At 41.6% G+C, this 15,769-nt stretch overlaps 1 protein-coding gene across 2 annotated transcripts in view; it reads left to right on the top strand.

Moving 5' to 3' along the window:
- Positions 1–4,252: 4,252 nt before the first annotated feature.
- Atp7a (ATPase copper transporting alpha) overlaps positions 4,253–15,769 on the top strand; it is a 114,322-nt gene continuing 102,805 nt past the window's right edge. Inside the window, exons 1-2 of one of the 2 annotated variants that reach the window (XM_076562212.1) lie at positions 4,298–4,452; positions 7,444–7,506. The gene's annotated coding sequence lies outside the window, so the exon portion shown is untranslated. Of the gene's footprint in view, positions 4,453–7,443; positions 7,507–15,769 lie in introns of both variants that reach the window. The other variant, XM_006992607.4, reaches the window with a different exon arrangement.

The following is a 15,769-nucleotide window of genomic DNA, read 5'->3' as shown; positions in this document are numbered from 1 at the left end:
CTTGTCGAGTAGCATTATTTGTATTAGTTAGATTTAGAGAACCCAGATACAAAACTGAGTTATAGAAGTTGCCTTTAAGCTGGGCGGTGGTGATGCACACCTTTAATCTCAGCACTCGAGAGGCAGAGGCAGGTGGATCTCTGTGAGTTCGAGGCCAGCCTGGGCTACAGAGTGAGTTCCAGGAAAGGCGCAAGCTACAAAGAGAAACCCTGTCTTGAAAAAAAAAAGTTGCCTTTAGCAATCTCTAAGTTTATCTGCTAGGAATTTCACATTCTGTTTACTGAAAGATTGTAAGATTTGTACTTGTAAGATTTGTAACTATATTAATACTTTTTGATAAAACTTCAGCTGGATGTGGTGCCATACACCTTCAACCCCAGCATTCAAGAGGTGGGAAGGCAGGAGGATCACTGCAAGTTCCAGGCTAGTCAGACCGTACATGGTTGAGACCCTGCCCCCCAAAACCGAAAAACTTGAACATTTTTATGAAATCTGTAGAAATGTTCAAACTGGTATTAAGCCATTTAAATACAAATTAATCTGAAATGTGATTAAACAAATTTAAAAGAGTATTAGGGGGTTGGGGATTTAGCTCAGTGGTAGAGCGCTTGCCTAGGCAAGGCCCTGGGTTTGGTCCTCAGTTCCGGGGTGAAGGGGTGGGGGAGGGGGGAAAGAAGATGTTTTAACATGTTAGATCCTAAACCTTTTAACCTCAGAACTAGCACTCATTTATAATGAGGTAAGTAATGTTCACTATGGTTTCTTTTTTGTTGAGTAAATGATAGCTGTCAGCTGCATGTAACATTTTACATTTATTTAATTTGTTTTTTGAGCTGAGGATCGAACCCAGGGTCTTGCACTACCACTGAGCAACCCCTATTTATTTAATTTTTGTGTTTGTGCCCACATTTACCACAGTGCACATGTGAGGGTCAGAGGACAACTTTTGGGAGTAGGTTCTCATTTAACTGGAGGTCCTGGGGAATAAACTCGGGTCACCAGATTTGGCAGCAAGTGCACCACCTACTGACCCATCTTGCCCTCCTTTGCTGGATGATTTTATTTTACTTATTTATTTTTTTTGGTTTTTCGAGACAGGGTTTCTCTGTGTAGATTTGTGCCTTTTCTGGAACTCACTTTGTAGCCCAGGCTGGCCTCGAACTCACAGAGATCCGCCTGCCTCTGCCTCCCAAGTGCTGGGATTAAAGGCGTGCGCCACCACCGCCCGGCCCCAGCTGGATGATTTTAACACGACCGTAACCACTAGTAGAAATGAAGCAGTAGTGAACTGATTCTTGCCCTCACAATATTCTAACCTGTATGCTTTCCTATTACACTCAGCCAGGTAGGTTCAACCCTTTCATGAAAATGTCGTCCGTTGTACCTCTAACACCTTCCTTGGAATTTTATTATTGCCTAGAGTTGGGAGGTCACTAAATTAACTTCTCTGTTATGTATTTCTTTTTTCTTTTCTTTCTTTCTTTTTTTTTTTGTTCTTGGAACCTGTCCTGTTACTCACTCTAGCCCAGACTGGCCTTGAACTCACAGAGATCTGCCTGCCTTTGCCTTCCGAGTGCTGGGATTAAAGGCGTGTGCCACCATCACCCTGCTTGTTTTTTTTTTTAAAAGATTTATTTTATTTATTATGTATACAATGTTCTGCCTGCATATACACCTGCAGGCCAGAAGAGGGCATCAGATTACTGATGGTTGTGAGCCACCATGTGGTTGCTGGGAATTGAACTCAGGACCTCTGGAAGAATAGCCAGTGCTCTTAACCTCTGAGCCATCTCTCCAGCCCTTGTTATGTATTTCTATGGCTGAAGAATTGAGACAATTTACCTCACAAGTATTGCTAATCCTTTAAAATTCTTTGAGGCACTATTAAGATTAAGCTGAATATGCCGGGCGGTGGTGGCGCACGCCTTTAATCCCAGCACTCGGGAGGCAGAGGCAGGCGGATCTCTGTGAGTTCGAGGCCAGCCTGGTCTACCAAGTGAGTTCCAGGAGAGGCGCAAAGCTACACAAGAGAAACCCTGTCTCGAAAAACCAAAAAAAAAAAAAGATTAAGCTGAATATAAAGTCTTGTTTTTCACTTTACTCTGAAATGAAATTGTCATGTATTTTTCTGTTATTTAAATTCATTAAGCTTATCAAGTACAAAACACTGGTATTTTGAGAATACAGATGTTGCCTTTTTTAAAGTTAAGAGATTTGCTCTTTATGTGTGCCACTTCATGGAGGTGCCAGTGGAGACCGGATTGCGTGTTGGATCCCCTAGAGCTGGAGTTACAGGCAGTTGTGGGAAGTACTCTTAACCATAGGGCCATCCCAGTGCCAGCTGTAGTTTCCTCACCCTGGCGACTTCATTAAGAATATATTAATGTCACATTTGAAGCAATTTGGAGGTACTTAATTACTGAACTCCCAGCAAACCTGAAACCTACTGAAGACATTTTCCTATGACAATATAGTAATATCGTTCAATATAGTAATCATGAAAAGAACATTAATATGCTGGAGCATTTGTCGGCAGTAGAGAAGATGGAGGCAAAGATGACATTTTAGAGTGAGGTGATAGGTGACATAAAACCAATATCTAGATTAACTTGAGGGGTAGCTGACTTACTATCCTGCTTCTCTAAAGCTGGTTTCCTGATTCCTACCATTGAGTGGGTTTTATTTTTAATAGTTCAATGACAGTTGTGTTGGGAAAAATGTGTACCAAGTGGCCGAAGGTATAAACTATGTGAATTTTCTATTTTTGTGAATTTCTTTGAGTTTAACACCAATCATATTGCACTTATAACTCAATTTGTTGATATTATGGAGACCACTTAAAAGTCACCTTAGTTTCTTGAAAAGATTAATTTTAAAATTATGTGTATATGTGCTTGGGTATGTGCACATTTGGGTGTTGATGGCCTCTGAGTTCAGAAAAGGGTGTTGGGTCCCATGGAGCTGTAGTTACAGGCAGTTGTGAACTACTCATTGTGGATGTTGGGAACTGAATTTGGGTCCTCTACAAGAACAGTATGTGCTCTTAACCACTGAGCCATTACTTTTTATTCAAAAATTCATTTTATTGTATGTATTTATATGTGGGTGTGCTGTATGTACTATATATAGTTCAGGTGTGAAGACCAGAGGACAACTTGGGGGAGTTCTCTCTCCACCAAGGACGGAGCTCAGGTCAGTAGGTTTGGTGGTAAGCATTTTTACCTGCAGGGGATTCAACTCAAGGAATTGCCAGCCACTGAGCTATACCTCCAACCCCATTGAATGTTTTTTTTTTTTTTTTTTTTTTTAATTGAGACAAGGTTTATCTGTAGCTTTTGGCGCCTGTCCCGGAACTCTCTGTAGACCAGGCTGGCCTTGAACTCAGAGATTCACCTGCCTCTGCCTCCCAAGTGCTGGGATTAAAGGTATTCACTACCACCGCCCGGCCTGTGTGATTTTTTTTTTTTTAAAGAAAATCTCTGTGTGTACGTGCGCGCGCTCAAGCACGTACCACAGCATCTATGTGGGTTAGAGGACAGTTTATAGCAGCAGTCTGTCATCTGTCATTTGGGTAGATTTATTTTTTCTGTGTATATGGGTGTTTTGCCTGCTTGCACGTCTGTGCACCAAATGTAGGCAGTGCCCTAGAAGGCCAGAAGAGGGCATCAGAGTTGTTACTTGCTCAAACTGGAGTAACAAAGTAACAACTGGTTGTGAGCTGCCATTAGTTCTCTGGAAGTCAGTGCTCTTAATTACTGAGCTATCTCCAGCCTGGAGGAAAAAAAATTTTTTTTGAGACAGGGTTTTACTCTATACCCAGTATGGCCAGGAACTCACTATGTAGCCCAGGCTGGATCCAACTCGCCATCCTCTTGCCTCATTCCAAAGCTGGGAAAGCAGCAGGAGCCATCACGGTAAACCACGATGTCAGTGGAAGTTCATGGTTATAATTTTTCCCGTCTGGAGTTAGTTTAGTAAGTAAACACTGTCAGGCTACGATATTTTATGCTGGACAAGGACGAACTATAGAAGGTTTGTGGCAAGCTCTTATTGTTCAAGTCCGTTTTCCCCTTTCTGTTGAGTTTGCATTAGGCACCAGGGTTGGAAGCCAAGGGGGACTCTAAGCGCCTAACCCATCTCGGCCGAGGCTGCGTGCGGGCAGCAGGGGGCGCACGGAGCTCAGGGAGCGCGCTCCCTTTCACGTGACCTGGGCCGTTTTCCCCAGGCGGCCCAGCTTCCGGGCTCTGGCATCACCCGGAAGTGGGGGCCGCCGAGGAGGGCGGGGCAAAGGCTGCGGGCTGGGGAGGCTGGGGCTGGCAAAGCCGTCGAGGGAGGAGCTGCCGCCGCTGGCGCCTAGACTCTTCAGTGTGTGAGAGCGCGGAGGCTGCGTGCGGGCAGATCGCTACCTCCCTGCGGAGTGCCGGAGCTCGAACCCCAGCCCTGGAAACCCAGGTGAGTCCCACAGCGGCTCCCCATCGGCGACTTCATTGGAGGGGCCGTTTTGTCAGTTGGTTTACTGTCGAGAGTGGTGAGAAGGTCACCACTCGAAGCTGGGGCAGTCTCTAAACTCCTTCACAACTCGCATTTTTAACTACACTGAGGCTTTACCCTCCCAACCAGGACAGAGAAGGGAGGTTGGGTCCCGATTTATGTCACTTTGTTGTGCTCTCCTGGAGAGAATATTCTGGTCATCTGTGGCCTGTGTTAGTTAATTGTGGACACTAGAAGGTCTGCCCGCAGTGGACTTCTTGTGAACTGGGGTCATTGCTCCAGTGACATCTTTTTCTACTTTAGAAACTGAGGTTCTGAAGACCACCATCACTGACTAAATGTTTTTTGAAAACGGGCATTTGGCTTCTAGTCACGTTCTGGGAGCATTAAGCTAAACGGAGACTCGTCACTCCTTCGTTTTGTTTTTTGTACTCCATTTCTAGTTAAGTTAGAGCCATTCCTATCCCACCCTGAGACGCCTTTCTGAGCCTCTTCCTCTGTCCATTTTTCCCTTTTCCTCTTCCTCCCCTTTCTCAGTGCTGGGGGTTGAATTCAGTGCCTACCACATGCTGGGCTGCATCTTACTTTTGACAATTTTTGTTGTAGATGCCGAGGTTATTTTAAACTCAGACAACACTCATGCTTTTACAAGCCAATATTTTTTCTAGGATCTGAACTGTGTTTTAATTATAGTCTCATTATTTAGTAATAAGGCTTTGTATTGAGGCAGTGTGTGCAGAACATTGAATTAAGTGATACTGAGGTTGAGGGATGGGGCAATTCCAGATTGAGACAGTTTCTGGACTCAAAAGAGTTTGCACACAATTGAGTCGAATTCAGCTAGAAAGACCTTGGGGTTCTAGCAGCCCCACTAATTGGATAAACTTAGGTTGTTTATACCATCCCTCTTAATGAAAGGTTATTTTGAACAGTGATTTTAGTGTTTTAATTTCAAACTTTCCTGCATCTATGGTAGTCACATGAAAGTTTTGTTATCATACTTGAGTGTCCCACAATGAAAGTAGGAAAGAAACACAATCACTTAGCGACTTAAAATCTCAGTAACATATATTACAACCAGGAAGTGTTATAAGGGTGTATGGAAAGAAGCATTTGAGCTGGGTCTGGAAAAGTAGATAGGACTTAGCTCTGTAGGAATGGAATAGTCCAGGCACAACAATACTGGTAAGATCACACTGTACACAAATGTGTCTATTTCTAACAACCACCCTTTCAAGATTTCAAGGGGAAAAAAAGACTAAGGGCTGGGGAGGTATTTAGCTTGTAGAGTGTTGCCTTTTCATGGACAAGGCCATGAGTTCTATCCCTGGAACCTGAAAAAAGTTAAAATACACTGGTCGGTGGCAGAGGCAGGCAGATCTCTGTGAGTTCGAGGCCAGCCTGGTCTATAGAGCGAGATCCAGGACAGGCACCAAAATTACACACAGAAACCCCGTCTTGAAAAAAAAAAGTTTAAAATACAAAAAAAAGTCATGAAGGATAGTCATTTAGAATTAATTGTTAATCCACAAAAAGCTTACATGTAGAAAAAAAGAGAAATGATAAATATAGTAAATGTATGAGCTTAATGGTAATATAACCCCAAATTTAAAAGACACAAAAGTAGGTAGGCATGGTTTGTGTTTTGGGAGCAAGTCTTGCCTTCCCCTCATTATGTTTCTTTGTTGAGCCTCAATCAGTTTTTAATTCTGATTATTGTGCCTTCATTTGCAATGAGTTAAAAAACAAGTATTGGCTGCCGGGTGTGGTGGCAAACACCTTTGATCCCAGCATTCAGGCGGCAGAGGCAGGCTGGATCTCTGAGTTCAAGGCAAGCCTGGTGTACAGATCGAGTTCCAGAGCAGCCAGGGATACACAGAGAAACCCTGTCTCAACCCCCCCTCCCCAAATTGTTGGCATTGAGTAACTTTTTTTTTTTTTTTTTTGGTTTTTCAAGACAGGTTTCTCTGTGTAGCTTTGGTGCCTGTCCAGGATCTCACTCTGTAGACCAGGCTGGCCTCGAACTCACAGAGATCCGCCTGGCTCTGCCTCCCGAGTGCTGGGATTAAAGGCGTGCGCCACCACCGCCCGGCTCAAATAACATTTTTTAAAGCTAGAAGCTGTTCCAATTTCCCCTCAAGGAATCCTTGCATTTCTCCTCAAATTGATTTCTCTTCTCATCTTGCTAATGTAATAGAAACTCTTCAAACCAGTGTTAGATCTTGATTTGTGGCCCTAAGCCAATGTAAACACTATTTTTCCCTAAAGGATAGGTGAACATCTTTTTTTCCTTAATGCAGAAGACTGCTTTCTTTGAAAAAAAAATGCATGTAAAAGCAGTAAAATTTGTTTTGGGATAAGGGAGAGGAGGCAATGATGGAGACAGGAGGAGGGAGATAAAGTGGAGAAGAAATGGAGGACGCTCCAGTATATCACAGGTAAGCCATCATAACCTGTACTCCTGTGAGGGCTCTAAAAGCTACACATTCCTTTTTAAAAAGTATAAATTACTTGTTAAACTGCTTTTTATCTATATAGTATATTCAGATTTGCTTGGCTAATGAAATAATAATTAAAATTTTTGACATTACAGGGAATGAAAATATATTCATTTTCCAGTTAGGGAAGTAAATTTTCTGAGCTGATACAGTCCCTCGCATAGATGAAAATAATATTTTGGAGTTTTCTCCTAAAATCCTCTTTACCTATCTTTGTTAAAAGGACAGTCCAGGTTTTCCAAGTATTTTTCTTCTTAAAATTTTTTTTGAGACTAGGTCTCTCATTATGTAGCCTTGGAACTCACTGTACAGACTAAGCTGGTCTTGAACAAACAGAGATCCACCTGCCTTTGCCTCTTGAGTGCTGAGATTAAAGGTATGCAACCCCATGCTTAGGAAAAAATTACTTATTTGTGTGTGTATGTGTTTGTGTCCCTGTGTCCTTTAAAACCAGGAGAGTGTGTCTGATGCCCTGGATACAAGAGGTTGTGAACTTCCTGCCACTGGTGCTGGCTCAGTAAGTGGTGATCCATCTTTCCAGTCCCATTTTTTGTCTTTTGAGATAGGGTTTCTGTATGAAGCCTTACTGGCCTGGAGCTTGCTATCTAGATTAGGCTAGCTTTAAATTTGGCAGTAATCTTCCACTATACCTCCCTGAGTGTTAGGACTGTATATATTACTGTGCCTTTTTTTTTTAAAAGAGCATTCTGCTTTAATTAACATTCTGTCAGAAAAGTGTTGTTTTTAACATTTTATTTATTCATTTTTTTGTACATGTGCATTTGTATGTGGGTGTCTGTATGTATGCAACAGCTCGTATGTGGAGGTCAGAGGACAACTTGGAGGGCTCAAGTCTTCCATCTACTATGTGGGTGCTAGAGATTGAATTCAGGTTATCAGGCTGGGCAGCAGGCACCCTTATCAGCAGCCTGTGATTGTTTTGTTCTTTTTGAGACAGTGTCTCATGTCGCCTAGACTGGCCTTGGACTCCTGTTTCTCTTACTTCCATCTTCCAAGGGATGGGATAATAGATGCCAATGTTTTGTTATTAGAGGGGAATATTTCCTAGGACTTAAGTAAAAATAAGAATGAGGCAGGTAGCTGATAAACCATGACTAGAATATTTCAGTTCAAACTACCATTCTGACAATTGTAATTCTCTTACTTCCTGATCTCAGTCCGTAGGTTGACTTAATGTGATGGAACTTACTTCTGAGTGTGGTGGTATATGCTTAATTCCTAGCACTTGAGATGCTAAGTCAGGAATATTAAGAGTTTGAGGCCAGCCTGGGCTATATAGCAAGACCTCGTCTCAAACAAAATAAAAAAAAAACTTGCAGATTTAACTTATTAAGGTAATATGGCAAGAAAAGTACCAATATTTATTTAGGATGCGTGTTATTATAGAGTAGGTGCTATGTTTCTTGTTTAGTAAATATGTTCCTATGTCGTCTAGCATTGTCAGCAAATTGATTTCCTCATTTGTAAGTTCAAGTATGATAGATCACACTGATTTTCACAAATACTTCTTTTCTTGATAGAAATGAGGAGAAAATAGCTCAATTTTGAACTGATTATATAACCACCATTGCATGTTGTCTGATTATTTGGAATTGTACAGCTATGCCTAGAGGATTTGAAAAAAATTACTCATTTTACTGTACCTAGTGTAGAAGTGCGTTTTTTCACACGTATAATCAAAAGTGCATTTAAATGGCTCACTTCACACGGCAGGGATATTGTTTTAGCCTGGCTATTTACACTTGCTGATTTTGTTCATAAAAGCAGTGTGTTTGCTGTATGCTGTTGTGATTGCTGCTGCTCCAGCATGTGCAACTGATGTCACAACTAAAGCAGACAGGGAAGGAAAAATGCAATCATTTCCCTTTTCCACTCCTGGTGGACAGTTTGCAGAGCTCTGCGTGCCTCTTGGCATTAAGAAGAAAATAATTTGTTCTCTCTGTCTTTCTGTCTCCCTCATATTTTGGTGGTGAGTATTGAATCAAGTCTTCAGGTACATGCTAGCCAAGCACTTTCCCACTGAGTCCTCTCCCTCCTCTTTCTTTTTTTTTAAGTAAAATTTGAATTTTATTTACTTAGGTATGTGTGTATACATGTAGGTAGTGGTAGTAATTGCACATCCCAGACAAAAGCTCTACCACTGAGTTCTATCTCCGGCTCCACGTTGTTATTTTTGAGACAGTCTCACTATGCAACCTCAGCTGGCCTGAAAGTCACTAAGTAGCCGTGGCTGGCCTTGAACTTGTAATCCCTTCCTTGGGTTTTCATTTACTATGCTGCTCAGGAGAAAGAAAAATTGAAAGGGCTTCTATTAAGACCTGAAAAACCATCAAAAGACCAGAACAGAGAAAAAGAAGTGAAAAGTCAATAGCCTCTTCTAAAGAAATTTTTCTCCATACTCTGTAGGAGAAATTTGTAGCCACTTGTGTGATAAAGTTTCATAAAAGTGGCTCCTAAGGGGTTTGGATGTAGTTCAGTCATAGAGCATGTGCTTAACATGTGAGAATCCCTGCTTTCAATCCTTGGCACACGGAGGAGTTGACCTTACAGCTAACCAATAGTTACAAAGGGCTCAGTTGTTAAGAGTTCCAAGTGTGTGTGCTCTCCTTTGTGGTGGAATAATGGAAGGTATCTAACATTTGTTTTGAGACAGGATCTCATTAGCTAGTCCGGATGGTCCTGGAGCTTACTGTGTAACCCTAGCTGACCTCAAACTTGAGATCCTCCTCTACTTGCCTCCTGATTGCTGGAATTATGGGCATACACCACCACTGCTATGCCTGGCATGTCTAATTTTTCAATTGATAAAATCATTTGCTCTAAAGACAATGGTAATGCTAATTCTTTCTCCTCCCTTTTTGTGATGCTAAATATATAACCTACTTTATGCTAGACAAATACTCTCCCTCTGCATTCCAACTCTAGTAGGATTCTTGTTTATTAATAATAAATTAGTGTTAGTCCAATTCTGTGTTAATTATTGTTAGTGTATTAGTAAACATAATAACAAGTTTAGGGTATAACTTAGTAAATATAGTATAATCTCAAGTGCTGGGATTAAAGGTGTGCATCACTGCAGCCCAGCCTGAGCTATCTATTTAGATATCTCTTTTAAAAAATATTTATTTGCTGGGTGGTAGTGTCCCATACGTTAGTCCCAACACTTGGGAGGCAAAGACAGGCAGATTTCTGTGAGTTTGAGGTTAGCCTGGTCTACTGAGCAAGTTCCAGGATAGCCTAAGCAATACAGAGAAACTGTCTTGAAAAATGAAAATGAATTATTTTATTTTTATTGGTGTATGCAGGTTCTGAGGAGGCCCAGAGAAGGCATAGGCTCCTATGGAGCTGGATTTACGGTGGTTGTGAGCCTCCAGATTTGGGTGCTGGGAACTGAGCTTTGGTCCTGTGTAAGAGCGGTATGAGCTCTTAACCATGTAGCTCTTTTTTAAACCCTTTGAGAAAGGATTTTACTCCAAGCCTAAGTTTCCTGGACTTACTATGTAGCCTGCTTCAGCTCACAAGTGTTGGGATTGCAGGTGTGAATTACCACACCTGAATTTTCTTTGTTTTGAGATAGGTTCTCTTGTAGTCCAGGCTGGCTTGAGTTTAGTATAGCCAAGCCTGACATTGAATTGCTAATCCTCCTGCCTCTTCCTCCCCAGTGCTGGGATTACAGGCATGAATCATCACTCCTAGCTTCTTATTTCATTGTTAATTGGGCTATTAAGTTTTATTTCTGCTGGGCACGCCATTGATCCCAGCACCCTAGCACTTGGGAGGCAGAGGCAGGTGGATCTTTGTGAGTTTAAAGCCAGCCTGGGCTACAGAGTGAGTTCCAGGAAAGGCACAAAGCTACACAGAGAAACCCTGTCTCGAAAAAAACAACAAAAAAGTTTTAGTTCCAATTTATAGCCACAGTATGTTTCCCCCCAGAGACAGGTTTTCTCTGTGTATGTCTGGCTATAGCCACAATATCTTGTTAGTGGTTTTAAATCACAATTATAAATACACTAGGTATCAATCATATGTCTTCAAATATTGTCCGTCTAGAGCATTTCTAGCTGGGTCTATTAATTTGGGTCAGGGAAACCACGTAGTCTTCAGAATTTTTTTCCTTTTGTTTTTTTGATAATGAATTTCACTTTGTAGTCCACAGTAATTTAGAACTCACTGTGGACCCAAAATGGCCTTGAATTCAGTAGTCCTCCTTCTTTTGTGCTTTCATTATACTTAGACCACTGAGTGATGATTGCTAAGAGGAGATCTCTTTTCTACATTGTATAATAGTGCAAAAGTCTGCTTAGAATTGTCTTAAGAGTTTGCCCACGGTGATTATTAAAAATAAAAACCACAAATTCCTATATTTTATTTTATTTTTTTGGTTTTTCGAGATAGGGTTTCTCTGTGTAACAGCCCTGGCTGTCCTGGAACTCACTCTGTAGACCAGGCTGGCCTTAATCTCAGAGATATACCTGTCTCTGCCTCCTGAGTGCTGGGATTAAACGTGTGTGCCACCACACCTGGCGCAGATTCCCATATCTTTTTTTGTTTGTTTGTTTGTTTTTGAGACAGGGTTTCTCAGTGTAGTTTTGGTGCCTGTCCTGGATCTGGGATTAAAGGCGAGACCACTGCCCAGCTCTTTTTGTGTATTTTTGGAGAGAGAGTGTCAGCGTGTGGGTTGGGTTGGCCTTGAACTTGGAATTCTGCTACCTTAGCATCCCCAGTGCTGGGATCATAGGCATGTACCATCATGCACTTGCCGTACTTATTTTTATGCATATAAGTGATAGGGACCAGAACAGTTTTGTTTAAAAAAGAAATCTCATACTTTGTCTGTTGTTTGTACTTTGGTAGAGATAATTTTTTTAGGTTCTGATGTTGAATTGTGGGCTTTGTACATGCCAGGCAAGCTCTATACTACTGGACTAAATCCCTAGCCCAAGACTAGCTAATGTCATAGGGGCAGATTCTATTCCCAGACATAGCAGGTGGATAAATTTAAAAGCACTCAATCTTGGCTTCAAAGCCTATGCTCTTACGTAACATAAAGGAATTGTAATTTTGTTGTCATTGTTATTTTGAGGTAATAGTTTTGCTGTGTTGCTTAGGCTTGTCCCAAACTTCAGTTCAAGCAATTTTCCCACTTTAGCCTCCCAAGTACCTATGATTACAGGTACCCTCCACTATGCCCACTTAAGATTTCTTTCTTTCTTTCTTTGTTTATTTATTTATTTTTATTTATTGACACAGTCTTACTATATAGCCTAGGGTGGTTTACAGGATAGGAAGTATGATTTGAAAATACACAGGTAAACCAAGAGTGCTTGTGCATTCCTTTAATACTAGCATTGGGAGGTAGCAGCAAGAGGATCAAGAGTTCAGTCCCAGATTGTAGCAAGTTGGAGGCCATCTTGACTATGTCAAAACCAAACCAAACCAAAAAACACCCCCCAAAAAGGCATGTGCCAGCACCACCAACATATTTTCCTATCTTTATAGTACACCTGGCCATACTTTACTATTTATAATCATGTGTAGAACTGAAGTATTCTAAAAGAAAATACAGTAGAACTTAAGCAGGTACAGATCACAACATTCCAGTTACATTTCTTGGATCCAGTGACTATATTCTCTTGCTATTTTAAGCACCTTAAGTCACTGTTGCATTACAATGCTGTGTTGTTTGAGAGAGGCAATGTAATATAGGGTTAAAAGTGGCTGGGGACTCTGGTCCCAAACTATCTAGGTTGGAATCCTGGGTCCTCTGCTTACTCCTGGTATAGGTAATAGTTTAGGGCATATCCTCACCCTTCTTCACAGTTGTAAAGTGGGGACAATAACAGTACCTACCTCCTAGGATTGGCAATGAGTTGACACTTATAATGCTTAAAGAACAATGTCTGGTGCCAGGTGGTGGCAGCTCACGCCTTTGATCCCAGCACTCTGGAGACAGAGGCATGCGGATCTCTGTGAGTTCAAGGCCAACCTGGTCTACATAGCGAGTTGCAAGACAGCCAGGACTGTTACACAGAGAAACCCTGTCTCAGAAAAACAAAAAACAAAAACAAAAAAAAGAACAGTGCTTGGCAAGTAGTAAACATACAATAAATTTCAGTTACTATTATTATTTTAATATATTATTCACTGTAAAGTAATTTTAGTAACCTATGTAGTAAAATTATAAATTATAGTTATGCTCTACTATCAATTTAGTAGACTATAGGAGCTCTATACTAATCAATACCCACAAGCAATAATTAATTTCTACTGTATGCCACAGAAAAGGGGAAACTGGTATTGGGAGGGCCCAGGAGCCAACAGTACACCTACTATTTGAACATGCATCTTGGAACTCGTGCTAACTAGCAGATGCAATCACCATGATGCAGTCATTCTACTTCCCTACCAAGAAAACCTGTAACAATATGCTTGTGTGTGTAATCAGCAGCCACAAATTCCGGGGCATCGAGATTTTCCAGATGCTTTCCCTAATTGCCAGATGCTCAGTCACAGTTCTGCTTAAGGAGTTTTGAAATAGAAAATGTCAGCAAGCGAAGAGGCTTGGCCATCTCTAACCTAGCGTGCAAAAATAACTATTCTCCCAAAGTTGCTGTAGATGGGAGTCTCATGCAGTACATCCCTATGCTAGGAAGTGTTTATGGTGTGCTTCCTGTGTATCCAAATTTCCTTATATTTGTGAGATATGCAGAGGTTTGTAAGGTGTCTGGGCTCTAATGGAGCCTAGCCAGGGAAAGAAGTCAAATGCAGAGAAATTAGGTGTTAGGCTGTGATACTAGTTCCAAGGTTTTTGACATTACAAAAGAAAGTGAGTAGGAAGGAGTGTTTGGCATGCCTATTCCTAGTGTAGGTGGGACTTCAGTTCCTTTAATTACTCAACAATGATTTACCAACTAGCCACCCTACTCACTAGGGGTATGCTAGTGAACACAATGGACAATCTTATGTATCCAGACTTTTTTTTGTTTTTTTGTTTTGGTTTTTCAAGACACGGTTTCTCTGTGTAGTTTTGGTGCCTGTCTTGGATCTTGCTCTGTAGCCCAGTCTGGCCTCGAACTCACAGAGATCCACCTGGTTCTGCCTCCCAAGTGCTGGGATTAAAGGCATGTGCCACTGCCCGGCTTCTAAGTTTAGAATTTTGTTGTGAGTTTTCTCAGGGATACAACTTCATAGGCATATTTGTATCAAGTGACTGGGGTCATTAACCCTAGGACCACGAGGCATTAGACAGGCTAATCAACATGAAGTGCCAGTGAGCTGTCTTAGAGATCAGGATAGACAGAAGTAAGTTAGGTGGGGAAAGCGAAAGCCATGCTGTGTGATAGCTGTGAGGGTGCCCAACGTCTTCAGGCAAAACAGTACATTTGAGTAGTCTGTCTGCCTGCCTTCTTTCCTTCCTTTCTCTTTCTCTGGAGACAGGGTCTCATAAATTCATGCTGGTTTCAAACTAGCTATGTAGCTGAAGATGACAGCCAGCTCCTGATGCTTCTGCCTCCACTACCTGAGTGCTGAAGAGCAGGCATGTATCACCATTTCTGTTTATACACTGGTAGAAATTGAATCCAGGGCTTCACACAGGCCAGGCAAGAGCTCTACCAATAAATCTGTATCACTAGCACTAGCCTTGTTTTTTTTTTTTTTCCTTTTTCTGAGGGAGGATCTCTTATGTAGCTGAGGCTGACCTCAAACTCCCTGTGCAGTTTAGGGTTGGCTCAGACTTTACGTGTTGCCCAGTATGGCCTTGAGTTTGCTATGCTCCTGAGTGCTAGGATTACAGGTGTGTGTGTTACTGCGCCCAGCCCTAGCTTTGGTTTCTGACTGTGATTCTGCAATAATCTGTTTCCCTTTCCCAAATACGAAGGGAAACAACTACTTGACTCGTCCATTTGAAACCTACCAGTAGTTGTTTTATCTTGTAAATTTTTGTGTCTCCGGGGATGGAGCCCAGGCACTTACTCAAGCTAGACCAGCTGTCTGCCACTGAGATACACCCACAGCTCTGGAAATGCAGATTATGTTCTGCATCTGAAGCATGTGGTCAATTTTAGATTATCTTTCATAATTGAAGCAACTGGCTAGACCAGTTGTGTCTTGGTTTTCTGTTGCTCCTAAACACAACTTGGGTAGAGGTTTCTGAAGCAAGAACTGCTTATAACCTCTGTTCGTTTCCCCTTAGTTTGTCTTACAACATGAGTGGATTGCCACATGAATGCCTGTTATGACCTGTATTTTCTCTCTTTTTATCTTTGGATTTGATGTGTTATCATGTTCTAGGAAGGTTTGGTACTATTGTCCTGGCACTTTTTAGTTCTTTTCCCCCACTCACTAAACAGGTAGAAATGATCATATTAGATCACTTTGTTGCAGTCCAATCTTTCGTTTGGATGATCTCTGTCTTTAACATTTTAATTCTTTGATTTTATCTTTTGAGACAGGGTCTCCCTATGTAACTCTGATTTGCTATGTAGTCCAAGCTGGTCTTGAATTTTTGTTAATTTTTATAAATCTGCCTCCCAAGTACTGGGTTTACAGACAATTGAGCAGCAACACATGGAAAAAAGTAGCTTTGGGGCTGGTTTTGTTTTTGTTTTTGATACAAGGTCTTACTCTGTAGCCTAGGCTTTCCTTACACTCACTATGTAGACCAGACTAGCCAAGAACTCACAATAATCCTCCTGCCTCAGTCTCCTGAGTGCTGGGATCATAGTTGTGAGCCACCTTTAATATAAGGAGAAGCTGCT

Source organism: Peromyscus maniculatus, chromosome X (assembly GCF_049852395.1).
Source record: "Peromyscus maniculatus bairdii isolate BWxNUB_F1_BW_parent chromosome X, HU_Pman_BW_mat_3.1, whole genome shotgun sequence".
Taxonomy (NCBI): Eukaryota; Metazoa; Chordata; class Mammalia; order Rodentia; family Cricetidae; genus Peromyscus; species Peromyscus maniculatus.
The sequence above is the reverse complement of the archived record's forward strand: the minus strand, read 5'-3'. Positions and strand labels throughout refer to the sequence as shown.